The 27865-nt window shown below is 41.6% G+C and overlaps 1 long non-coding RNA gene across 2 annotated transcripts; it reads right to left on the bottom strand.

The window, feature by feature from the left end:
* LOC120719003 lies at window positions 1–27865 on the bottom strand. Of its 2 annotated transcripts, XR_005692608.1 has the most exons (5): window positions 27082–27865; window positions 26321–26389; window positions 25598–25703; window positions 2764–2828; window positions 1–2603 (listed from the first exon to the last, which is right to left on the bottom strand). It is a non-coding gene; the product is annotated as an uncharacterized LOC120719003 (long non-coding RNA). The 2 variants fall into 2 exon arrangements; XR_005692607.1 differs by having other exon boundaries at window positions 1–2828.

The raw sequence follows: 27865 nt of genomic DNA, 5'->3' as shown, positions 1-27865 counted from the left end.
CAAGACAAATGATTTATAGTGGAATAAATTGTATTGGGAAAATGGCTTCAACAATGTAAGACAAACACATGCTAAAAATCTTCTTTTTTTTGTGCTTCTTGAAGCAGCGCAAACTTAAAGAGTGTGACACAAACATTTTGCCCAGGGTGCTGTATCCTTCAGCCACACTGTCTGGCCACAAACACAGGCAAACATTCAAATGCAGTTAACCAAAACCTCAAAACACTGCAGAAACTGATTTTAATAAGTTTCCATATTGTAGCTCTGTCTTTCAAAAAATATGTATCTAATTTACAATCATGCCAGGATTATATTTTTTTCAGCCACAGACAAGTGAGTCCCACAACAATAGAGCTGGAGGTCAATGAAAGGGTTCATACTGTGTCAGTACAAATGAAAGAAAGTGCACGAGATGCCACAAAGCTGGAAAAATACACAAGAAGAAATACTGTGTTGAAACAATGGGGCCGCAATGTTGTGCTTCTATAAGGACAGCTTAATCATAGAGCATTTCCCCTAAAGGCCGTATGATTGAATTACTGAGTTTATAGGTTTGAAGACACACACACACACACACACTTACTTGTTTTAGTACTTCACTGTACTGAAACTGAGAAGACACATCTCAAACGTCGTGAATTAGTGCGTGAGTGTATGTGCACAAAAAAAAAGAAAGGGCAAAAAGTACATAATTAAGGACAGAATTAGCGAGTCCTTCCAATTCGGAAAATGCATAAACAAGACTAACAGTATATCTTTCAAATACCCAATTAGAGCACTCACTCTTTGTCCACTCAGCAAGTTTTATTCATATTCAGTGGTATTAGGTAACTAAATATGAAGCTGCGGACTAACTCCTGGAAAAGCCGTCATCTATTAACTCTTTTCTCACACAATAATTTGTAACTTAGAAGCTTAACCTCTGACCGTTCGCGGACATACACAGGGACACAGGGTTAATCATAAATATGTCTTGTGGAAGGATGTGGTGTGACTCCGACTGGACAGCCAGTCCTTTCACATCTGCATGCACACCAACACTCTGGACATACAGCTCCAACTGTAAGCAGCGTGAAGCCTCAACAGTTGGCTTGACAAACCTAGAGCACCCCCTAGTGTCACTTTTCCATAATCCACAATCTCAACAAAATGTGTTTTTGATGACGGTGTTCGTAACAACCATCAAATTCTGCGAGCCAAAGTGCAGCAACATAAGGATTAAGCATAAGCATTATTCTAATAACAGATTTATTTTCTAAAAACTAACAACAAAATTAATTATAAAAGAAAAACTACTCAGATCGCCACCGTCTAAGAGCAGAGCTGTGACTGTCCCACACAATATCATTTTAGATATCTGAATGAACAAACCTTTAAACTCATTTTCCCTGTATTTAATCCTAAGAGGTCATATTGGAATGATTTTTAACATGCACTTTAACACAGCCCAACTTCTTTTTGGGCAGTAACATTTGAATAAATGAGTAGTTTTACAACACCCAAGTTGAAGCCTGACCTAAGATCTTTCTCTCAGGCTAGAAGGCAAAGATCCCACTTAGATTTTGGAGGGCTGAGTGCGATCTGAGACCTGGCTCGGCATCCAAAGAAAATCCTTGGCTAAAGCCTAATGTGCGTTTCCATCCAGACTCGTCTAAATGTTAGTGATTAAAAAGGGAGATATGAGAGCCGAGGCGTTTCTGCAATCTTGCACATCCTAATTTGGTACTAGGGGAGTTAACGCACCTGCCAGCTTCCTGCTGACGAGGGTGATTTCTCAACTGTTGTTGTTCGTGCCGTCAGTTTAAGGAAAGGTGAAGACAGTGAGATAGGGAGAGAAGTCTAGGCTGGGCAAGACAGAGCAAACACACACGCACACACAAACGGATCTCTGGCTGCTGCCAATAAGAGGCAATCCTAACATGTGAAAATGTTGACTGCTTGATGATTGATGGTAGTTATTTGTGGCTTTCTAACCCTCCTCCTTTGCCTCCACTCCCCTCCTCTTCCTCCTCTTTTTTTCGTCCTCCCCCTCCTCATCATCCCCTCTCCTCCTCCTCATCTTTGTACAGCCCCCCCCCCCCCAATTCCGAAAATGTGAAGATGATTAATAATATGTAATGTTGCATAAACAGCCTTCTGTCCATCACTCCTGCATTGTCTGACATTTTTTAAAACCAGAACAGAGTTAATACTTTGTGTACTCTGTGTTAACCAGATGTAGGTAAAATATAAACTTGCAACGAATATATGCAACATCCCTGAAGATATTAATAATAATCCATCAGAGTCTTATAAACATTTTTGTTCAGAAAATAAAACTTCTAGAAGCCATCTGTGAGAAAATTTAGATTTTTCTCATTATGTACATCGATATTTAGATGTGCAAAAGACATAAAGACATGGAAATGAAAACAAATCAATGAGCAACAGAGCTGTTCTATTACTGCCACACTGCCATCTCTCCATCCATCATTGGCTAACACTGTGCATTGAAGTCAGCGTGTGTCTGAAGGAGGAAGAGGAGGAGGATAAGGAGGGAGGAAGACGAGAGGACATCGGAGGCCACAGTGCAAGCTCCTCATCCATCATTCTGTAAGACCAAACTTTAGAAGCAAAGGAAAAGGGCGAGGGGAGAGGATGAGAAGAGATGTTTTCTCAGAATGATTCTTTGCTTCCTTCCACTTTTCCTCAAGTAATCAATGAGGCAAAACCATGCCCTCGATGTTCCAACAGCACAGGAATTCCTCCGTTTCTGTGACTCACCCTCTACAACTAACAGTCGTTGCCCATTCTGGCCGGCCCGCTACAACGTCCTTCCTCTGGCTGGTCTACAGAGAAACGGGGGAAGGGTCACAGAGAGAGAGAGAGCGAGCGAAGGAGGAGGGAGGGAGAGAGGGGGAGACAAGACAGGACAGGGCCTTTAGTCTAGAGATCATTACCTTTACATTATTAATGTATGGCCAAACCACAAAGGACATTCGCAGACAATGAGGAACAGAGTGACTGCTTCTCTGCTCTTTACACCAGAACCCATAGAGAAGGTAGATTTTAAGATTAAAGTAGGTCGTGTGCCACCCTAAATGACTTCAAAAGGCCACATCATAGTTATTCAGTGAATTTCTTTGCTACAAAATGAATTTCTTCCAAATTTTATAATCAGGGCTGACTATCAAACTTCTTCTAAACCAGAATCTGTGCATATCTTTAAATGTATACATCCAAAGGGAAATACGCTTAAGAAAACAACAATTAAAATCAAAGAATTTTTTTCCCCAAATGCAAATAAATGCATGAAAAAAACCCGCCTGTGTGTTTTTGTATGTATATGCAAGGCATAAACGCAGGTTTGGCAGACAATTTGGTGAAGCAGTGAGCATAATTAAGGAGTGTGCTGTGTGTTTCATTAAATGCTCAATATATCTTGTGTTTTCTGGATCATTTAAGCCCCATTACAGAACAGTGGCACTGCTTTAATTTCTAAAGTGCCTTTGAAAGGCATCACCTCAGGCGCTTATTTCTGCTCCGTCACACACACGTATGCACGTGCACACTTCTATATGTATACATCATGTGCACACACTTTTGCTAGCGTGCAAGAAATGGCCCTGCCCACACACCTGCATTTTTACTCACACATACAACAATTTAAAGAAAAAAAATCAGACCCTTCTTATAGTTTAAAACTTTATTTGTCTCCTCTCTGCTCATTATCTGCAACCGTCCCACTGTGTATCATGCTGCATAACGGATGACAGCAGCCTTGCAGTGGCTGAGGCCACTGTCTTGGCTGCCAGAAGCATTTGACTTGCCAGCTTGGCCGGAGGATGAACTCCCGGACTAACTGGTGCCAAGGTCAGATTCTCCCCGAGTGTGTTTGTGTGAACACAGGAATACTTGTCCATTTAGCTCGAGGTGTTAATGCTGATGAAGTTTGGTTTGGTTACTGTATATGCACCGTTGTTAACATTACAGGAGAGAGAAAAAAATCCTTTTGCGCTACTGCAAATTTGAGCTCGAGTCGCTGCACGTGAAGGTATGTGAGAAGTGTCTGCTGAGCCAGCTGCAGATTGAAGGGAGGTGGAGGTAAGAGGAGTGTTGTTCAGAGCAATTGATACATTGTGAATAGAGTGGGCTTCCTGTCCGGGTTTTGTGGCTAAGGTGCTAAATGCTTCAGGAAACCAGATACACTTGCACATCCTCTAAACAGACAGAGGTCCAGGGTGGAAAGTTGGAGGGGTAAATGGAGTAAGAGCAAAAGTAGAGAAGGAGCCAGTCACTCTGAGGTTTCACTGTAGCCCTCCTGCTTCTTCTGTTAGCGCAAGATTATTCAAACTGTTGGCACTACAGCAGCCGCGATGGCAGCTTGAAGTCAAAGAAGGGTTCATTTCTCGGCGAATGCCTTTGTTGTTTGTTCTCCTTCTCCTCTCTAATGAGATGGAATGTGGCTAAATTAGCAGCTGAGAGGCAAAGCTTCATTTACAAGACAATCAAATGATCCTTTACAAAACACACTCAATATGCATTAGATGTCGGCTTTGTGAATATAGGATGGCCTCTTTATGCACTCAAATGAGGAGGGGGGGAGTATTTGGATGGTGCGCGGTGGTGAAAAATGCCAAACTGAAATCATCCATCACCATGCAATATAAAGGCCTGCAGCGCTCTGAGTGGGTGAGAGGAGTGAGATGTTTGTAGTGGCCCACTGGGTTTCCCCTCTGTGAAGGAGGGAATGCGTAAATGAACGTGTGAATGTTAAAAAATGTTCTTTTTATTAGACGAATTGCATCATTAAATCACATTATAAAAACAAAAAATGCACCATTAATTTCCTTCCCAAACAGCCGTAAGTACACGTCTCTCTGTCCCAGTGCCCATCTCTGTGTACCCCCATGGGGCGTCAATCTCAAAGCTATTCCATTCCATTATACTGATCAGTCCAGTAGGGCAGATCTATGAACACATGTTCGGGAATAGAGTTAGAAGTGAAGACAAAAGGGGGAAAAAAATAAACTTTTTTAACTAATTGGGTGTAGGCTTCTTCCTCTGAAACAGACATGCCAGCAAACAGGTAGTATCTCCTTTCCACTTTTTGCCCTTCCTCCATCAGGACATGAAAGGTGGCATGAATAATAGATGAGGGAGGTGATGAGATCAATCAGAGGCTATCAGTCCAGGAGATAGGAGTGGACAGAGTAGGATGTAGATCTGCTGCAGACTAGAACAGCAGGCCTGCTGTCAGTGATAGCAGGAAGAGGCACAGATAAGCTCTGATCTGTAAAACACCGGGATGTCTTGACTAGAGAGTCCAAATATATGTGCGGAGCGGAATGAGAAACATCTCATCACGAGCCGGCATCCACACCCATCCCCGCATGCATTGACCTCCTGCACCTCTACATCTCACATCTGTGACAATGCCACCGCTGCATGACAAATGCAAACAAAAGGTTCACCTATTCATCACTGTAGAGAGGAGGGTGGGGCTAATTATACAGCTGTGAAAATTATGACATTCTGCTGTTTGTTTGTCCTCTAAGAGATTACAATGCTGAGGATGAAGGTGTAGAGGGGAAAAAATAGCCCTACAGCTTCTCCTCCTTCATGTGCTCCATGAAGGAGGAGAGACACACAAAAAAGACAGACTCGCTAACACACACACACAAAATACAGTTTGCATCCGTACCACCTCGTCTTCGCTTGCGGGCGTGATTAATCCAGTGCAGCGTGAGAAGATTTTGACCCTAAACAGAAAAGTCCTGTTGAGGCTGCAAGAGGCACTGATTTATGTTGGTACCACTCCATCCACATTAATTATCCCCATGCAGGTGCAGGCCCAAATTCTTCATCCCCCCAGCTGTACCCGTATGCTGGGATGCACTGAAATACACATACACACACACATATATGAAGACTCAAATAAATAAATAAGGCAAGCGCATGCAGCCTGCCCTCATTGTGGTGCCAGGCTGTACTTATGGTGTCTGGGTGGCACAGAGAACACTGGCCGTCACAGCCGTGAAGGATTGTGCACCCAGATTTAGCACAAACGCAAATAACAAACCAACTGCAAACACGAATAGACGCACACAGAGTTTGTCCTGAAACGTGGTTTTCCTGACTCCACTTCTTCTCTGAGAAGCTTACCATGCTCCAAGAAGGCTCCACTGCAAGCTTTAAAGCACTAAAACTGACCTTTAGCAAGTCCAATTTCCAAAGCAACAAAGTTTGTTTGAATTTATCAGTTGTGTAACTATAATCTATTGTATGGTCATGATTCTAATAGTGTGCATGGTCCAAATGGTGCTCTATAATACTACTTAGTTACAGTTATTACAGTACTCAAATTATGGAAATAATAGTGCAGCTTCAGAAACATACTAGTCACCTCTGCCACCTATTTCAGCATTATCCACTACAACGCATCTGTGATCCTGTGATCCTCCACTCCTTTATTTCTTTCCCTTATATTGGTTTTGTTCTGAAGTTATTGTCCCAGGTGTCACCAGGCTCGCAGTTACACCTGCGTTTGTGTCTGCATGTGTGTCTATGTGGTACAAGCAGCTCTACCACTGTGCTTCCCACCACTGTGTTAACAGAGCTAGTGGTGTGTGATGTGTCACTGAGAGCTCAACTCATTATGGCCTACATTAGCACCCTACCTCGCCCTGATTACTCCCCTGCTGAGCTCAAATCCACAGTACAAATGTGTTTGCGTGTGTGTGAAATCAAGACGAGGCAGAGGAAGGGAAAACGGAACACAGGGAGAAAGAGAGAGAGACCTTTTTTCACTTTAGGATGAACACTGTCTCTTCATCCCTGTGACAGCTTCCTCATTTTTCTAATACAAATGGCTGCCAGTGCTGGTCGGCATGCATCAGGAGCTTGGGAGTGGGCCCCATCACTGCTGCTCTGTCGCTCTCATTTATTACCCAGTTTGTTTGCACTCTTATCCGCGGCCTTGCCCTGCCGGCCCATCCATCAACAGGCAGACACACTCAGGCACACATGTATACATGTCTACCCACCGACTGTCAGCACATAGTATTCCTGGGTAAGAAAAACACAGACGTATATATGTACGTAATGCTTTCACATTTACATAAGCTTTTATATACTTATCTCCACACCAATGTGATTGTAAGGGAATATTACACCACACACTTACATGGCTAGATCAAATGGCGAATTCTCCCACATTTCTTTTTCCAGTAATACCACTTCATCACTCCCATCTGTTCTTTAGCTTGTTTGCTTTCCCCGCTCTCATTTTCAATACGTAAAGACTGTCTCCCAATCACAAATTCCCAAGAGAATAAGTTATGTGAAAGAGCATGGCGCTGGTCAAATCCTCTTTTATCAATATCAGTCAATACGCATAATCTTACAGATTCATCAATCAATAGCTTCAAGAAAGCCCGGGCACAGATCACGCTATCCCTCGGGGGATCTTTGAACATGTTTGCACAGAGGACAAGTGTGTAAATCCAACCAATCACAACCTTTATAATGACTGGGAGAGTGGTGGGGGCTATCTTTGTGGAAACAGAGATTTGAAGGTGGCAACCCTCGTGCAAAGAAAGTGACAAGTGCGATTTAAGCATTATTTTTTTTTAAATATGTAAAATTTACAGCTTTAAAATACTAAATAATTTTTAATCAAGCATATTTAAGGACCTTTTAAGTTTCTTCTTTCATACAATTAATCAGAAAAACATTGTCTGTGAAATTGGGAACATTTTATAAAATATTATCTTAATCTGTATATTTTTGCATGAACTCAGTTATTTGTGAAAAAAAGATGCACTAAAAAACCTCTGACCAAATAAGAAACATAGTGAAGGCTTCGAAAAGTTTTATCCATTCTGAATCCATTATTTAAATCAGAAATTTAGTGTGAGCCCTCCAAACCTGATTTAATCTAATTTGTTGACTTTTAAAAGTTTCCAGAGTAAATTTTGAAATTCAAGAGTAAATTTTAAAATGCTAACAACCAGACAATCCAGCTAAAATTTGTAGGCCGTAAGGAGATTAAGTCCACTTCACACTTCTAGCTATAACCTCAAAGTTGAACAGCTTCACATACAGCGTCAAAGAAATATGTTTGCAAAGGTGCTCAATATATTGCATAGTGTAAATACAGACAACGTATAATGTTCCACACTTTAATTTCCAGTGTACTGAAAATACCTAAAGTCATGACCGATCACATGACCTTTGGTCAAAAATCCTCCCATTGATTACAAAGCTGAGAGACGTTTATTTGGGGCACAAATAGTACACCCATACTTTATGTTAAAAAAATATAAATAATTTTAAATAATTAAAATCTGCTTAATTTTGGCCTGTCATGAAGTTAAATTATTAAATGATTACTACTAAGATAAAACCTGTTGTTAGTCATTTTAACCATCAACCCAATGAATGAAGTTGCTCCCGCCTTTCACATTTGGACACTATAAGTTGCTTGCAATGTTTGTGCTGTAGAGCCCCAGTGTATTTCACAGACTGTAGATTATTGGGTCATTTAAACACTTTGTATGAGCTATAGCTCAAATAGAAAACCCCTAAAAGAGGGAGGACTAGATCATCTGATGCGTTATTAAACAAGTATTACAAATTAAATTTTACCGAAAACCTTAAATGCACCTCCTGTTCAGGGCACTAGACAGCACTGAGACCAAAGCATAGATTTCTCATACTGTCTCAAGGTCACACCACTGCACAAAAACCCATCACCTTCCTGTTAAGTGCTACTTCACTAAAGCCATATTTTTCTTTTCCAGGGACGGATTAGCCAGAGACAATCAATAACATTAATTATGTCTAGTGGAGGTCTTACCTAAATAGACAGTTCAAGTGGGAAATGTTAAAAAAAAATAAAGGTTGATTCTTTAAACTGAGTATAAAAAATTCACAGTACAAATCCTTATAAAACTTTGTGGTTTACATAACCCATTTATAACAGTGAAGTATTCGTCTTTCATATGCAAATTAAGCACAAGGGGGACTTGATGAAAAATACTGATATGCTTCATCATTAAGATATTCTCACATTCAAACCAATCACTGTGTGACCACACATACACAGTCCCCCCCTCACAGACACACACATACAGAGCATGTTTTGGGGGCCAACTGCCAGCAAATGAAGGATCTCCTTCCCAATTCACTTGTTATTGTGCTGTCTGGGTGACAAGTATACCTATAGAGTGAGTATTTATTTCCGGAATGTTTTGTTCCGTTTTCCTGCAATGATGAATGTTTCTTTTATAAATCCATCGCCAGGCCTTTTAAACCATAAACAATATTTCTCGAGCCCAGATTCCTTGTGCAGCAGTCTTGGGGAACCTTGAGATTTCCAGGCCCTGATTTAATGGCTCGTAATTCTTGAAAGGCAATCCTTCTTCACCCTCTGACGCGCAGATGCACCATCGTTCGGGCAGCCCACCATGCTTGCCCTGTGCTCCTCTCCAGATCCCCAGGCCAGGCCAACGCCAGATAAAACTATTCAGCTGGAAACAGCACCAGGTCCCTTCCATCAGTGGCACTGGATGATCTGCTGGGGGCTGACAGGGCAGGGCTTCCCGGTAAGGTTTTTTTGCAGACTGTGAGGAATGCTGCTTGTGAATCTGAGACTACTGTGTGCTAACGGATCGGTGAGAACAGGAAGATGATTAGGACGGCACATGGCTAATTAAACAATATTATAAAAGGTGTCTTTTAACCCCTTGAAATCCTACTAGTGGTAACCCTTGAAGCCCTTCTCACAAACGTAGGATTTCTATCATATTCCAGACCCGATTATAGGAAAAATAGTCAGCTGTCGGAAGTCAATGAGGGTGCCTGTCGATGCAGATAGCCTCGGAAAAATCTGGAAACTATTCTAATGGTCGTTAAATCACGTCTTTATTAATATACCCTGAGGTGTCAAAACCTATCATTAAGGGTACAGAGGAGGTCGTGAAACATTGTCTTTAAGGCAGGACAGAGTTCAGACTAATAGGCTTTGCTAACCGTGTGCTTATGATGACTGAAAAAACCTCTAAATTAGAATCCAAGCTCAGACGCTCTAAATAATGGACTCCTGTTTACACTAGGACACAGTGGTTGCCTATATTTAGCCAATAAACACTGAAATACTTTGTGCACCAAACAGATAATGTTGAAAATGGGCAGACGACACATGACTGAGGAAACCAAAACGTGTACTTGATTAATTCAAAAGCAATGTTGAAATTAAGTTTTAAGAATTGATTGAGCAAGTACTGCACAATAAAAGGACACCAGTGGATCAAAGGGGACCGGCGCATATGCTGCAGGCCCGGATGCGCTGTCTACACTGGCTGTCTCTCACCTTTTACCCATCCCTGTTGTTTGTCATGTGTTTCTATGGTGGATTAAGAGTTTTCATGTGCTATGCGCTGAGGTGTTTTTTTTTTCTGTTCAAACTGATCTCCCGGTTGGAGCTCAGTCTGGGGGGAGTTCTTTTTTCTCCTTGTCCTTCCTGATGTTGTGCATTTTTCCATTGTTCGGTTCCGGGTCGCTGCTCGTGCAGCTGACCGGCCAGCTACCTAGCCTGACCTGTCTCCCCATTGTGATGTTTGTGTATTGTATGTATGGTCGGCAAGGTCAGTCTCTTAATTGCCCCTTGGGGATAAATAAAGTCTTCTGAATCTGAAACCAGGGTGGATTAGATATTAGACTGTTCGGAAAGGAAGTTGGGCAATCAGAGGGCACAAAACGGAAAAAATCATTAAAGCTTTCTTTCGCATCTGGATATAACATGAGACAATTAAGCACCAACATACAGAGAGAATATAATTTGGTGCTTCATGCTGTTTAACAAGCTTATAGCAATACTAACTAAACAAGGATCCTTGATAATGCCTGCAGACATGCAGCTCAGCTCGTCTCCACAAGTCTGTGCAGTATTTAAAAACAATAATCAATTGGTTGTTTTTAATGGCATAGGCTGTTAAAACATTAGTGAATTTCACATGACACTGAACTTTACCTTACCACTTCTCTAGACGCCTTTCATCGTGGTGGCACGTGGCAGAGGTTACGCTAATTTGAAAATATGCAATAAAAGCACCCCAGCAAGTCAACTAAGTACAAGAGGAAAAACAACAGCAAGTTAAAAAAGCAATCATTAAGCTGGTATCACTAATTGTGTTCCTTCCTCTCCTCGTGTATAATCTCTGGTTCCTTGCTTTGCCTTCATTAACAATGGATGAATTAATTAGAAACCTTCACAGGATTTCTGCACAGTGAACCCAGGAGATAAAAACATCCTATTCCTCAGACCTGCTCCTTTCCTTCTTTCTTCTTTTCCGCACTCTCTCCTCCCTCTGCTCTTAATTGTATTGTTTGCTTGTTGTGTCGATAGCAGGATTAATTTCACTATAGATCAGGATTATTGACCTTCTCGTCAATGTTATTTCATTTCTGTAAGGTGCTAATTATAGAGAACAGGGGGAAGCAAATTGCACTGTAACTTGCCTCACTTGCTTTCCAATAAAACAGAAAGAAAACAACATTAATTTCCTCTTAGCTGCTTTCCTTGGCGAGGTAAATTCAAACATTATCGCCCTATCTATGACAAATAGAGGGGACGCTGTTAGCGACTGTTTTACTTGATTGGTCAACTTTATATTCACAGCACTGTTGATTACTCTGACCTATTCCTCTCAGACAAATGCCATTCTTGTCACACTGCTCCCTTCTTGGTTCCCTCACTTCATTTCAGAGAAGGGGAGGGCACAGTTCATAAACAATTAACCGGCTGGATAAGTGATACACTCAAGCGCTAACAGACCTGAAAAACATTGTGTTAAATTCTGGTAATTGACTGGAGGGAGGTGAGCACCAGGCCACTGAGACTGAGCAGGCAGTATCTTAGAGCTGGTGCTAAGGGGGGGGGGGGGGGGGGGGGGGTGACACTTTTGAACCATCATAATCTCATGAAAGGTGACAAAGGACCACACTTTTTTCAAGGGGAACATGAAAGGCAACTGTATAAATGTCTTTAAATAGGCAATTACAGCCAACAAATCAAAAAAAGGTCTCCAAGTCCAGTAATTTGCCACCATTATGGTCGTTTTGTGATTGAATCTACTTCCAAAGGTCTACCCAAGTACAATGAGCCCTAAGACCCTCTTATCCACCCTTTTCTTCCCCTCTCCACCCCTCCCTTCTCCAGCAGTCCTCTAATGAACTGAAAGGTCAGAGCACTAATAAAACTATTAGCAGAAATGAATCTCTCAGATGTGTTAATGCACTTTTAATTCCTGTTAGCAAATTTCATCCCCCAGCAGTTTGCTGCCCGCTAATGAGAAATAAAACGCCCCGCTCTAGGGAAGGGGGATGGGGGAATGGGTCGATGCTCCGGCTACTCCATAGCAGACTCCATACGCACACACACAAGTCATATACACTAACACTGCACCTTACAACACCCTGGATGTGCTGGATGTTATTCACGGACCGAGGCCTGTTTTCAGCCCTGTGATTCCGCAGGGTTAATTAAAGAGCACATCTCCATCTGTTCTCATTCAGCCTCAGCTCAGTCTCTTCCCATCAAGCACGCAAGACAGTCTCACACACACACACACCCAAACACACACAACTGAATCACATTTTGACTCTGCTGGCGCTCTTCGGCACAAAGACAAGAAACTTGACAGTACGGTGTTCACAGGGACACAGGTAAACATGCTGGGTCTTAAAGACATGATCTGAGCTCTCACCCTTTCCTGACCTGACTAATGAGGTACAGACAGATGATGTGACCCTGATGTCAACCGCTAACAGAGCTGGAGAATATACAGCCATTGTAGACAAGATGCTCCCTGTGTTTGTGTCAATGTGTCTGTCAGCTCAGCTGCCACGTATGACCTTTCCCAGGAAATCAAGTGGGCTTTTTTTAACAACTTTTTTCCACTTACAAGGTGCATATGCTAGTGGAAGAAATCTATTTGAGCAACTAAGTCCATTAGTAAATAATTAATGTATCACTGCTCTTACAACTGGAAGCAGACAAAATGTGTTAGGAAGTTGGATTTACTGAGTCAGAATGAATGAAATATATATCTGAAATATGACTACAGCACTGTACAACAGTCTTGAACCACACTCTGATCAGCTTGAAAGTCAATATTCTGTGTGACCACCTTTATTCTTCAGCAGAACTATAGTAGCAAAACTTTGTTGCACTTTCTTGTTTCTCTTGTAATAGTTTTCAGGAAAAGTTCTCCAGGCTTCACAAGAGTCACAAGACAAAACCTGAACTTTTTATAAGTCCCATTACACGTGGCATAAAACCATCAAAACATTTCATAAAAAGAACATCATACCAGTAGAATTAATTGAACCATGAATTCTGCTCTCTACCAAAAAATCCTGAAGGAGAATGTCGGGCCATCAGTTCATGCCCTGAACCTTGAGCACACCTAGAATATGCAGCAGGACAATGAAAGACACATATGAATCTTTTCAGAATGAAATCAGCATTTAAAAACTGCAGTTTATATCAACTTGATTGATCTTTGTCTAATATTAAAATATGACTGATGATCTAAAACATGTAAGTGTAACGAATATGCAAAAACTAAGAAATCAGGAAGGGGGCAAATACTTTTTCACTGCATTTGACAACAAGTAAAGTGCTTTTGGTCCCATCCCTGGCTCCTGGGGTGGCACAGTTGTTTTTTTTAATTGCATTGATAAAAGAAAACCCATAAATTTGCAAAACAGACAATTAATTCACAAAGTGATAATTATCCTGTAACAGAGGTCAAAAACTGACCTTTCAATTTGACTGGCTGACAACTTGATTTGGTTTGTTGAAAAACTTAAAATTAAATATATCTTTTTTTTCACAACCACAGAGGGGTAACTGATAAAACTGAGAGCACAAAAATGAAACGAAGAGCCCAGGGGGGAGGGGCAGAGAATTCTATTATCAAACTAAGCCTTTTAATCAATAAAGAGATAAAAGATATTTTAATCAAAGACATATTTCCTTGTTTGTATAATGCTTCTGCCGCCAACATGCACATAATCTTTAAATGCTGAAAAGGATGCATAATGCTCTCCCAGAGAGCCACTCATCCATATAAACACAAAATAGGAGCAGTCAGCAGAAATACACACCAGCCCGGCCCGGCTCACAGACACTCCATAGACGCCAAATTACATTAGGATGGGCATATTAAGGGGAATTGCATCCTGTAAACTAGAATATTATTTCTACACACAAACATGCTGTGTATCCATACACACACACAAATAATTTTTCAACATCATACTCTCCCGTCCTGTGCTCACTATTAAGTAACAGATCCATATTGTTATATGTGTGTGCCTGAACATACACACGTAAACCATAAACACAAAGCATGGTGCTATTAGTGTGAGGGCTGTTTGTCGGACATGCAGGCATCCGCTGGCCGTGGCTAAAGCGTTTCAATGAGATTAGAGGGGTAACCGGAACCCTTCCAGGCCCACTGAACTGAGCTCACACCAGGATAACAAGTCCAGAGGTGGTGAGCAGGCTGGATCAGGTTCCAGGAGCTAATGGGTCAAATACCAACTGACACTTAATTGCGTGATAAAGTGTGCGCATTTAGTTTTGTGTGTGTGTGTGTGGGTGGGGGGGGGGGGGGGGGGGGTTTCCTGTTTAATTCTCCTTTAGATTCCTGTATATGAATACTATTCTTGGTACAAACAATCTGTCTGTGTGTGAGTGTGTGTGGTCAAGAACAGTACACTCCTTGCAGTGCATCAGAGTTTGCACTTCTCCACTGGGGGAGCAAACAGCAGCTCCAGTAATAGTGATTCATGCTTTCCGTCAGGCCCCCTGACAGGCTGGGTTCGATCCCCTGCTCAGCGCGCTGTAGCGGCAGTAACAGCAGCCGAGCCAAGCGCAGGACCACGGACATCATCATAACTGCTGAGGGTGTGCTGGGCTGCTGACATATTGATCGACCCTCAGTTAGAAGATTTGATAGATTGACCCGAGACTCTTGACTTTAAACAGTAAATCGAGGAGGACAAATCAAAAAGTCTGAGAAAACAACTGAGGGAAAAGGTTAAAAGTAACAGATATAATTCAATTCATGCGTTTAAGAATGCAACTGCAAATTAACCTTTAGCCTGTTAAAAAAAGAAGAAGAAAGAAATTATATTGGTTTCTAAGAGCCCAAAGTCACCTTGACACAATTTCTAACTGCTTACTGATGACCAGTCAAAAAGTTTTCAAAAAGTACTTATACAAGCAGATAAATAAAACACTCTAAATCAGACTTCATGACTACACTACAATAATCTGCATATAGAACCACACCAGCAGTCTGCAGGCCCAATAACATATCAGACAGCCAGGCAAAGCTTAAGCCCTTGCCTCCTGTGGGTCCTGTGGGGCTCAGGGGCCAGGAAGGACCAGAGAGGCTACGAACTCACACTAACGATGGAGGAAACCGTGTCCAGTCGGCTGGAGCCTGAGATGGAACAGAAGACCCTGCACCATTGTTCTGCCAACACACTGACAGTCGGTGATTTAGGACCAGGGCTGCCCAGGAGCGTTAGGGGAGGGACAGGAGCAAGGGAGGTCAGAGAGAGGCTCCACAGGCACCCTTCAACAATCTTACCCGAATGCCTCCATCCATGAGATGGCAGAATTAATCATGGCTGACCTAGTGCGAGGCTTGGACCTGGCTCCTCTCCACCACCCCTATCCCCTCCATCGACCCCCTCTTCTCCCTGGACAAACATGACAAATCTTGTGTTTATTTACTTAAAAAGACCAGGAGAAAAAGCAAAAGGGGGGCAGATAAAAAACTGTATAAAATCAATACAGAGTTAGTAGTTCCTGCCCTGCTGCTGCTCTTTCTTGTCTGAGCAGCAGAAGAAACCTAAGCTCGGGATAATAAGGACTCCAGGAGGAAAAGGGACGCAGGTGCCTTCAGCTACCTCCACATAACTGGAGGGAAATGTGGTAAAAAAAAAAAAAAAAAAAAAAGCCAGCAGAGAATGAGAGCCTGGTACAAAATCCACCTAAAAAGTACTTTACTACAAACATACCTAATTACCACCAAATAGGAATTTTTAAAAGCACTATTTAATTTCTCTGGATCATCTCAGGATCACCTTAAAAAATATGTAAGACAAGGCCTACGGTGTGCGCAATGTGTGTGCATAGTCAGGCATGTTGTGGTACAGCTAGTTTCTAAGTTTGAGTGCAGGCAGCAGAGGATTGAATCCACAGAGCCTCTGCTCTCGCCACATGACAGGGAGAAAACAGATAAGGCTTGCTCTCAGGGGAGAGGGAGGGTGGCCATCAAGCTAAACCCCTAAAAAGAAATAGCAGCAGTGAGTTGTCAAGGTTTCTGTCATATCCTACATCACGTCAGCCGCCCATTCCATCCCATCTCCTGGCAAACCATGCAGACTGCTACGGCCAAGGATGAAAGTGCTTGAAAATGGGAGTCATTGTAAACCATTTTCTGCCCTGGAGCCCCACCACCAACACCGCCCCCTCACCCTCACCATCCCCTCCATCTCCACCCCTCTTCTTCCCGACTGCTCTTGAAGACAAATGGGTCCAGGGCAATGACAGAGTGCCTGATCCACAAATCACCAGCGGCCGGTCTGCTCGTCCACTGCTTCCTCTTCCCCCACTGCCTCCTCCCTGCACCCAGCCTCACCCCCTCCCCGTTCCCAGCCCCTCCATTAGTCATGTGCACGCGGGCAGCAGCCAGCAGCCATAATTAGACAAGGACAAATAGCCAGCCGCGGACACGGACGAGTCCGGCCGCTAAATAAGGGCCTGTTTCCATACTGAAAGGTGGGCGGCAAGTAGGGCCAAGGAGAGGACTGGGGTGTCAGAGAGGGAAGCAGAAAGGAGCTGGTACTGTCCAATACACCCTGTGACCATCTTGCCCTGGCCTGGCTTGGCCTGGCAACTCATTTATTTTCCTACAGGCCTATGAGTTGAACCTACACAGCTAACCACATACCCCAAAACTAAACCCCCGCTCCAACGCCACTGCACACCTCAACTCCATTCACAATTCAAACTGAGTTGTATTCATGGTCTTGGTTACTCTTCTCAAATGATGGTTAGTTTGGAAGGCTATCCTATAAACAGATTCATTTCATGACTGTTGAAAGTGTAAAATTCAAGATCAAATTGTTTTCTATACAAAACCCGAACACACCGATTCATCTGTCAAGGCAAGGGCGAGACGGAAACCTCATACAACTCTCCATCACATTCCTGTCAATGCACCACCACTACGTCACTTGTTTTTGTGGGTGGTCAAACCAACTCTAAATAAATAAATTAAGTAAGTAAAGCAATGCTGGAGCAATAAAGCGCAATAAAGAGGTTTCAGGGTACATTAGTTGTAACATTAGAAGGGTGGAATTAGCAAAAATGAGAACTCACAGAATCTGATTACACACGGCCGAAGAAACCGGCAGTCAACAAAATATAAATTACAGCCATATGAGCGTAGGGCAGACTGAATCCACAGAGGAGTATCAGTAACAATTGCTTTGGCCAGGTCAGAGCTGCAACACACTTACTGGGCAGAAGGGGGTCGACAAAAAATGACCGCCACGCATACACACACATATGCGCACACGTACACACGCACACAGCATGCTCCACCAGAGCAAACCTTATTGATCTACCTCCTAATTTCCTAATTAGTTTTTATTGGATTTCATAATCGTCATCAGGACACATCAAAAGAAACTCAAAACCCCAGCAAGATTTTCTGCCCTCCTCAACATAATTTTTTTAAGCTGTGAAAATGAAGCCATGTATTCAATTCCAAGTCCCCAGCTGTGAGAGCGATCCTGTTTTTGTTTTTTTTCCACTTTGCTACCAGAACTCCTTGGACAGCAAACACTGCACAAACACACATTTTCTCCCATGTGTAGTAACCGATGTTTAGCATTGCACATTTTCTGCATGATCTGCTGCTATTTGTCACACTGCGCTCCTCTGGTTGCCTCTCACTTGTAGGATTTGTTAAACATAGAGCTGAAAGAGGAGAAGAAAAATGTGGCGATAGAAGGAAAACACTGTTCCTCACTAATACTGATAGTGGTCACTGTTCATTCAGCAGCTTGGCTTTCTTAAGTCTTTTACAGCCCATGTAACCTCACAAAACTTTTGTCATACCCCCTGGTGACTCTAAATTATTATTGGAATTTATCCCCATCACAGGAAATTTCTTTCTGCATTATACATAACGTGAATACCACAGCTGCATGTACAAGAAAATACTAAAAGACTTCATTTTGAGCAGTGAACAGAGCAGCTGGCCAATAGTTTCTACACATTTTAATGTGCCAAACGTTATACTGAGTAGAGAAAGCAAACGGGGTTCAGAACATAAAAACATGTGGTCCTCATTCACATTTGGAACACTTGGATTCACTAGTGTCTGCTTATGAAGAACTAAACAGACACAAAGGCTTCCATGGGCTTCAACTTAACTGCATCTTTGCTACCCTATCCTCTCCAGATGATCCTTGGTCTGCAAAAATTGAAGACCAAGAGCATGAAAAAGAGGGAGTAAGAAACTATGTTCCATATAGCGCTGTTCTGTCTATTTGCAACACCCCTCTAATGCCAAAGTGTGCCAAAGTAAGAAACTGTAATAATACTAAAAACCCTCCTTTTCCAGGCTTTGCTGCACTTGCTAAATGTTCACACCCAGATGTTAAACAGCCGCAACAACTGATTTTTTCTTTTTTTTCCCTCTTTGTTATGGCCCCATTTTGAGACAAAACCTCTGGCATGATGACACCAACACAGCTGCTTTGAAATGAGGGTGATGAAGATAAAGACAAGAAGAGAATGAAAGATGTTGCAGGATTGTCATTGTTATTGACAGCAGAGCACCAATAAGAGCTGATGAGGCAAACCTAAAAAGTAATCTTTGTGAAGTATATAAAGCTTTGTGTGTTGGCTCTTTTTGTGTTTGATTAAAAACAAGTCTGCTATTACTCAATAATCCCAGAATGACAAATTATTTTTTAATATTCACAATACTTTGAAACACATATTAGGGTTAGCTACTTTTTAAATCTGTGTAAATTAAACAGTTTAAACAGGGATAAATGATTTACAGTCCATAGAAAGGGCTAAGTTGAATAGTCCAGGTTGTGTTGAAATGTATCCTGTCGGATCATTCTTAAGATCTTGATGTACACTTGTAGGTAATTAAAATTAATCATTAAAAATAAAGACGTGTGTCTCATCAGATAGAGTTAAACCAGGTATCAAAGCCAGCGACATCCTGCTGGCTACATCTACCTTCTACATAGCGTTTGGTGAGGTCAAGAGAGACGTTCTCTCCCTTCTTCTGTCTAGTTGTCTCAGATAATCGACACCTTCACTCCACTCTGTGCTACAATTTCTTACTGAACAGGTGAGCCCCGTCTGAAGAGCCTCTTAGTGACCCCACCGCTTCTATCACATCATCCTTTGCTCACACTGAGGTGTATAACGGGGGCACAAGAGAGCAGAACGAGCTTAAATCCCAGTGAAGATGTTTTTGGCCTTGATCACCAAGCCCATCGATCCCTGGCTGATTCCCACTCAGATACGTCTTATTTTATTAGTGGCTTCGGCCTTCTGCCGCCCCATTCCGCTGTGATCAATACCAGCATGGGGATGGCCCTTATTTTTCACTTTTAGTGCCTTAACGCTGTTTAACCGTGTCACCTGATAAACGACAGGCCTTCCCCAAACACTGATTTCCTATTGATTTCTCCCTCATTCAGCCATCCCTTCCTTCGTCACTCTCCTATTGTTTTTATCTTCAGTTATCTTCTCCCCCCAACCTCCGTACCTTTAGCTGAAACTGGTCAGCTAACCACCTTTAGACTATTTCAGCCACAGAAACCCATTTTGTTAAGAGTTAGCTGAGGTTCAAGAGGGTGGATCATCTCCTTTAGAGAGTTTGTAAAAGCGTACATCATTATGTAAGATCACAGTAATTTCAAACCATTTCTATGTGGTGCTGAAAGGTAGGTTTGTGTTTCTCATTTTAGATCATTACCCACCAAACGGCCCACACACAAACAGTGGTAGAGGTCTATCTGTGTGCATGCAAGCATTAACCATGCAGGATACGGTGAGCACCATGCAACAGATGCTAAGACAACCTGGAGGGAGACAGCTCCATCCATCATCCACTGAAGTCCTGATGATCGAAGCAGGGCTTGGACGATGGAGGAGAAATCTCTGGGAGTTCCAGCAGGGCAACATAAAATCCACTTACTGGGTTTCTATTGGCTATAACTCTATAAACAGATTACATGTGTGTACAGCAGAAGGTGAAATTAATTCAGAAACAGATGAACAGCACTGATGAACAAACAAGATAAAATGAAATAAACTGCACCTGAATACTGGAGGAGACATATCATAAAAATGGAGGACTGACCCACAATCTGGGTGTCCAACCTCTATTGCCCTCTCTCTTCTCACACTGTACATTATTTATGCAAAATTAAACCTGCTCCTATTCCTGCTTAGTCTGGCTTATCCACTCAGTTACCTCTTTATTGATCTCTCATCTAAGGCACTTCTGTAAATCCAGTCCACTCCTTCCAGCCTTGCTGCCATTAATGCCATTAAATATGGGTCTCTTATCACCAGATACTTTGAAGATATCTAGCTTGTTGTCCCCAGATTATAATTCTGGGTTCATTTTCTAATTCAAAGGATAATAGAATAATCTTATCTTAGTAAAACTATGTTTATTTAAAGTTTGTGTCCTGTAAAAACACATTCTTGTGATTACCTGAGTTGTTTACTACTTTACACATTTACAAACTGTTCCTTATAACAAAAGAGAAATGAGCTGATGTTGATTGGACTTACAAACATAATGACTTTTGAAAATTACAAAATTCATGTTACTCAAATACAGGGTTGGATATGTGATCACAGATTTTGGATACACAATCATTAGATACACAAACAGGATGAATGATCTCTTTATTATTCAAGGTGATATTTAAAATGCAATAAACAGTGCAAGCAGAACACCACCAATTTGGTAACATCATGAACTTAAAATAAATGTGTAGAAGTTGGATGCCAACCACACCGTGCACAGCTTTGAAGAGAAGGTGAAAACAGGTAGGAGGCGCAAAGTGGCATTTTGGTGCAAAATGTGTCTTGGACTTTAACCAGAAGCTAATCCCCATCTCACATTAATCTGCAGGTGCTTTGGTGATTTCTAACAAAATAAATCCATCCACTTTCTTCAGCTTATCCAATTCAAGGTCCCAGAGCCACTTGAGCCTCTCCCAGCTGCCCACAGGGTAAGAGGCAGGGTAGACCCTGTCCAGGTCGCTAGCCTGTCACAGGGCCAACACAGAGAGACAGACAACCGGTCACACTCACACTTATGGCCAATTCAGGATAACCTAAACCCACAAACTGCATGTTTTTGGACTGTGGGAGGAAGTTGGAGTACCTTGTAGAAAACCCACACAGACACAGGGAAAACATGCAAACTCCACATAGAAAGGCCCCGGCCAGGTAATGGATTACAATTCAGGACCTTCTAGCTGGGAAAAAACAGTGCCACAAACGATTATTTTGATAGTCGACTAGCCACTGATTATTTTTGCGATTAGTCAACTAATCAGATCATGTATCCATTGAACATAAAACGTACAGCTTATTGCACCAGCATGCATCTGCTCTTATATAACGATCATTAGCTTACAGCTTTAAGTGTTTAAGGTACGTGCTGACTAAAAATAAAGACAAGATGATAGTTTATTAAATTTTAATGAAGTTTGCAGATTGTTTCGGTGAAGTTTAATAAACTCAGCCGTCTGCTCCTTGCTATTTAAAATATAACAGGACACCGGAGTATATTCTCGAGCATCTCACACTTCTGATAATCAGTTGTCTGCTTGACGTTTATTCAGCTGTGTAAAAACTATAACTTCAATCGAATCCAAACCGATTTACTCAGGAACAAATAAAATACTGAAAAAAGCCAAACGATAACATTTTTAAGTTATCTAAGTGACTTATATATCATGTTTAACCTGAGTAGCGAAAAACGGCGGTGGGTTTGAAAACGATTTGCCGGGAGTCCGGTGTTCTCACCGGCTCTAGTGAGCCTTGCCCCCAGCTAGCTAACGAGCTAGTGGGTAACAGACGTCTCCGAAAACGTCGGAGCGCTTTTGAAAATATGTGGTGTCTTGATAAACTGAGCAGATGTTTGAATTTTACACAGCTACATTCTCGCCTGAAAATATGTTAAACGTTTATTTTGTGACCCAGAAAGAATAATAAGAGTAATATTAAAACTAACTAGCTGCCACCACTGTTGGAAACTGAGCTGGGCTGCGCTATGAATTCTGGGACAGAGCTACTTCTTCTTCGGCGTTTAACGGCAGCTGGCATCCTTGTACATGCAGTGCTGCCGTCTTCTGTTTCAGTCCGTTATTACACTCTTAAATCCTACCACTTATTCCTGCGTCTTTTGGGATCTTACAAAGCTTCAAACGACGCGTCGACTATTAAATTAGTCGTCGACGATTTTGATAGTCGACGTAATCGTGACTAGTCGACTAATCGTGGCAGCCCTAGTGTGTTTAAACATGTGCATCAGTAAAACAGTTTGCAGTGGACTAAAAATAATACATAATGAATAGTAAAGGCATAGCTGCTTTGAATTATGTAAAAGGCTTCTCCTTTAGTTCATTAATCCTTCCACGCACTTGGTGATCCCTACACCATATGGACCAAAGTATCCCCTTATTCTTTGAATTCAGGCATTTTCAGTCCTATTGCCACACATGTATAAAATCAAGCATTTAGCCATGTAGTTTGTTCCAAGGTTTTTATGGAATTTGACATTGTAGTGTAACTGGATGTCACAGTTGCAACACGCACATTTGTGAAATTTCTTCTGTCCTAGATATTCCATGATCCATGTTGCATTATTTCAAAGTACAAGTGTTTTAAAAACACAGCAGCTCAGCCACATTACAAAAGCAACCAGGTAACCAAGTGCTGGTGTATATGATGTGAAAATTCACCAAAGACCTGCTGACTCTATGACTACAGAGCTCCAAACCTCCTCAGTATTGTGTGCCGGGAGCTTCATGCCATGGGTTTCCATGGCTGAGCAGCTCCTGTAATGTGCCGCTGTCCCAGTACTTTTGTTGATGCAGAGTATAGTGTTAAATCTGCATCCTCTGATTTGAGAAGTGCAGTGCCATAATTAACTACTACCCACTGTGTTTTATCTCACAGTGGACAGTCATGTGCAAATACCACATAAATCAGACCAGATGATGCTGAAAAACTTTCTGATGAGTTGTTGTTGTGTCGCTTTGTACTTTCCAGGCAATTTCCAAGGAGATGCTTCTTATCGTTTGTTGAACTATCACGATGCCTCATATTCAACTTCATGAGCCAAAAAAAAAACAGGTGTGCTTGAAAACATCCAGAGAATGCGTGTGCTCGGGAAATACTGCTTTGGGTGTGTCATGAAGTTTGTGCCTTTAAATTAGGGCTCTACTTGCTTTGGAATTAAATATGCATAACATAAAATTAACAATTTAATTTGAACCTTGGCTGTTACCATTACAAGCTAAAGAAATGTTCAAAGTCAAATGTTGCACTGTAAAAAAAAGTGGTGCCATTTCACATCCATGCATGAAGTTTGAATAAGTAAACTTACAGCATCTGTTAAGGTGTCTGCTAACATCACCTGGCATCTTTCATTAGTTCCCCCCACCTTTTCACAGAAGGTTAAGTGATAAACTGGCATTTATAGCATGGCCTGCCAAGTAACACGGGTTAGAGAGCACACTGAGAAACTGACCGTGAAGTAATAACAAGCGAGCGTAGGCAAGAGATTTTCTATTAACACAAGGGGAGATGAGTTAAAAGGGTTGCTGGCTATGTGAAGACCAGTTTCTTCAACAAAACTGCCCCGCTTTAACAGCCTCCCCCCACCCCTACAGTACCACTGTGCAAACTTATCAGACTACAGCCATGAAGGAGCTTGAGCACCAGCTAGTGGTAAAGCCGTTTCACTGCCAAGACAGTCCTCACCAAACACATTAATCATGACCAGGGGAGTGTAAAATTCAATCGGCTCCTTCCATCCATTTCATGTGAAGCAGACTGAAGGCCGGCCTTGTAGTGCCTGAGAAAGGAAGGATGAAAAAAGGAGGAAAAAAGAAAAAGGAGCTCCCTGCACTTCATCAGAACCCCTACTTCATAACAAATGGAGTGTCTCTCTGGCGGAGGAGTGCCATCAGAAACACGCGTTCTCTCTATCCATTTAATTCCGGCAGTGGAGGAAGGGTCAGGGAGGGAGCAGTGGGTGCGTGTTCTGCTCTCCGCTCGCCGCTTCGCCAGTCACACAGTAAACTACCTTTTAGGAATTGTTTCTCAATAAGAAATGATCAGTCCATTTATCTGCACCAGGCGGGCCTGTCTCCTCACCCAGACCTCCAATATTTTTCGTTTGACCTGATCAGGGCTATAAACTAGACCGAGACACTTTCAATTTGTCACCCGAGGAGGCCTCTGCAAGTCCCACGCTACTGATTGCATCCTCCCTCCCAAATGTAAAAATTCCTCCTGTGCTTGAAGGCTTCTTTTTTTCGCCCATGCATACAGCTGCTTGGAAATAAAGCCTCTGATGCTATAAAAAATATTCAGAGAGATAATCGCATACATATATCCCAGAACATGTTATTTCTTCTAATGAATATGGTCAGATAAAATAGGTGCTAGTAGTTTAACAGATTATTCTTCAAGATTTTGCACGTGATTGCAAAAATTCCTATCTGTCTGCACGAGTACGCTAATTACCATCTTATGTTGCACTCTTTTTAAATGCACCAACTATAGAAGCGTTCCCTTTTTTAAATAGCCTTATTATCAAGGTAATGACAGCAATGAGCATCAACCTCTAAGCGGATTAAACTTTTTAACTGTGTAAGTATCATGAAATTGTTAATGTTTAAGAACATTTACTGAGAAAAATCTTAACGGACTCAAATAACAAACAAGAATGTATTTCCCAATTTTTGGTCAAGCCACACAGTAAATAGGTAAAATAGTAACATCATCACATTTCTAATCATAAACCTAATCTTAGTACACCGCGAACCCCTCTGACAAACAAAATCTTGCAAAAGCTGTAAAAAAGCACTCATTACCAATTAAGTGGGGAAATATTAACCACAATGTTTTCTTTCAAAACACATCTAAACTTTGAACAGGGGGTAATTACAAGTCACACATGGCTTGCTTTCCCATCAAGTGCTTTAAAACAGTTAAACATTCTTTGAATTGGATGGAACATGTCAATGATTTTTTGACAGTGCTGAAATATGGCGAGGAACGCTCAACCACATACGCACAACCTGTTCAAAACTGCTGCCTCGTCCGAGTCACATGCATGCTATTAATCACTGATACCTCCGGCTGTCAGCTAACATGTATGTGGTTATACAACACTAATGGGCAACTGAGTGGAACTGAAAAACACGTGTAGTAATGTAGCCTTTCATCTCTTACTTGTTTTTGTCCTCCACGAAGATGTCAGGTTGAGAAATTCATCATTCCCGTCAGCTGACAGTGAGACAGAAACACCATAGCTTAATGCGCCGTACCACCGAAGATCCTTAAAACAAAGAGCACACCAAATGCATAAGATGCATCAGCAGTGCCTTTGTGACAATGCGACTGAGCAAACTATGTTATAGGTGCATTGCATTGCAGTGCATTTAGTGTTTTATAAGACACTCAAATGACCACATAACCTGGCATCACTAGATAACAACAGAAATGGCTATGAAAGAGCACAGGTGGGTTAACAGAGGCAAGAAAAACAAATAAAAGCAATCTGAATTTTAAAAAATGAATAACAGGACGTAATGGAAATTATACAGTTGCAGTAATTTATGGAAATATTTGGTCGAATGGTCAACTAAGGGCTAAAATTCTGGCCTTTCTTCCAGCTTCTAACAATGATAAAAACCACATATAACTATATAAATCATATTAATCATATTAAATCCCTCTTATACTAGGGAATTTAACCTTACAATGTAAAGTGGCTTGAAATGACTGTTGTTGTGCACTGGCGTTATATAACTAAGGTAAAATTGATCCATTTATAGACTGAGAAAGTATTCACTTTAAAAAGACATGTGCAGTGTAAATGCTGGCCATCTCTGTGGAGACTGAGACATATGCATTATTTGAAATTCTCATTTATCCCTATTTTAAAGGACTCACCTGTACTCGCAAGCCTTAAGATGGGGAGGAGATCCTCTATTCCCTTACACTGGGTGACTCACCTGCCTACTAAGAACATACAGAAAGAAATTAAATTAGAAAAATGAATTAGAAATTAAATAATAATTTACAAAAACAAAACTCAGCTCATTATTTTTGCTTCTGGCCCAATTTAAAATATTGTCTTGTTGATTATCTACACCATGGAAAGATATGTGCCTGCACCAACCCCCCCCCCCCCCCTCTTTATTTAGGCTGGCTACTGGCTGCTACAGCAAGTATGTAAGCTTTCTTCCTTGCTTTCATTTCTACTGTAAACTCCAACTCTTTCTCAGCATGCTTTATTTTGTTATCAAACCACAACCACCTGCATTAACTAATAATAAATGTGCAGCACAGGTTAGCCTCAAGACTTTAAGCAAAAAAGTCAGGCTTTCAACCCCAACCGAACTCACAGAAAGGTAAAAAAGAAAAGAAACTTTTACTCCTTAGGCCTGTAATTTTGGGACTCTTGTTATTGTTTGTTTAATTAGGACCCCTTCATAAAGTTTACCCTGGCACAAGCTACCGCCTGAAAGTTAACATTATCGTCTCATCTTAAATCCGTCAGTTAACATCAGCAGCATCAGACTAAAAGCATCACTTTAGGTAAGCATTGCCATAAATCTAGCCAGCTACATTACTAGCTAACAGCTTAAAGGCAAAATAGTTCAATGAGCAATAAAGCGTCCAAAGCTGTACACAACATCTTAACTTTATACCTTGTCTGTGTTGGGGCACAGTCTGGGGAAGCACTCAGTAGATATTCAGTAGATAATTGATGCAGTGAGTTTGGTAGAAATGCACGTAAAGATGGCGCCTGCTGCTCAGCCTGCATGTCAGGTGTGTGCCGTACACTGAAGCACCTGTAAAACGCTCACCTGCCATTCAGCTAGCCTTTGTTTGCGAGACCTGGCTACCATCTTAAACCCATATCCCTCTTGTTCCAAGTAGCTTTCAAAAGGCATACAATTATTGGTGTTAGAAGTTTGTTCTTCAAATAATTCACATTATTTGAACCCCTGGACCTTTCCACCCTCACTAGGAACTCCAAAGAGTTTTATTTTTGTTTGATTGGTTTGTTGTTTGTGTGTATTGTAAAATTTTGTATGCAACACATATATCAAAAAATAAGGTTGCGACATGCTGTTTGGATTGTTTTGTAGTATCTAGTAACATGTGGCCCAAAGAGCATTTGCTGCACACTCTTAGAAGTTGGAGGAAAGCTTAAAGAAAAAAAGAGCCTTTTAAAAAAAATAAATAAAAAAAATAAAGCAAACAGAAAAGTCTCAGTTAAACAAAACTTACATCTGTGCCAAATGCGCTTAAATATACTCATGCAGTGTCTACATTTCCGACTGTGTACACAGATTACTGCAGCTAGGGCCCAGGCGCTCATCAGACCGCATCTCCAAATGATCCACAAAGCAAGTTGTCACAGCAAAAGCAGCCGCTTACAGCACATGCACTTACCACAAGCGGAACAAATATACATACAGACACTGA

The sequence above is a fragment of the Simochromis diagramma genome, unplaced genomic scaffold, assembly GCF_900408965.1.
Source record: "Simochromis diagramma unplaced genomic scaffold, fSimDia1.1 OVJJ01000545.1, whole genome shotgun sequence".
NCBI classification, from domain to species: domain Eukaryota; kingdom Metazoa; phylum Chordata; class Actinopteri; order Cichliformes; family Cichlidae; genus Simochromis; species Simochromis diagramma.
This window is presented reverse-complemented; position numbering and strand designations above follow the sequence as displayed.